Source organism: Pocillopora verrucosa, chromosome 9, assembly GCF_036669915.1.
Source record: "Pocillopora verrucosa isolate sample1 chromosome 9, ASM3666991v2, whole genome shotgun sequence".
In the NCBI taxonomy this organism is placed as follows: Eukaryota; Metazoa; Cnidaria; class Anthozoa; order Scleractinia; family Pocilloporidae; genus Pocillopora; species Pocillopora verrucosa.
In genome coordinates, this window is record NC_089320.1 from 13,314,768 (window position 1) to 13,315,286 (window position 519).

A 519-nucleotide genomic window follows, 5' to 3' on the forward strand; every position below is an offset into this window, starting at 1 on the left:
TCTGCTGACTAGCACCGCTTACTAAACTCGTTTAGTCAGTTCAGGCGGACGACCAGAGACTAAAGCCATTCCTGTATTTCACCGCTGGGATAGCTCTGACTCAAACATTAATTAATTTTTTTCGATAATTTTTTAAACAATTTTTAAAAAAATTTAAAACTGAACTAGTGAGCAGTGCTGTGCGAACAGTACAGCATAATAAGTATAAAACTTCTTTATTCTTTGACGCGTTTCGTCTAACTGTCGTAAACTTCTTCAGGGAGTTTTACAAGTTAACAAGTCTATATTTATAAGCCATTGTTGACGGCTATTGCGGGGGCCAATGACCATAAGGGCTTGGCTGGACCTACGAGCAGGAATAAGCAAAGTTGTGATAATTTGAATTTTTTTTTTTTACGCAAGGTGAGAGATGTATTAAGGCAGCCACGGTTTTAGCTGGAAATTTTCACATTTGAAAAATTGAAGAGGCTTTTCACAGATGATGCCTGGAAAACAGTTGGCAAATGAGGTTAAGAAGGC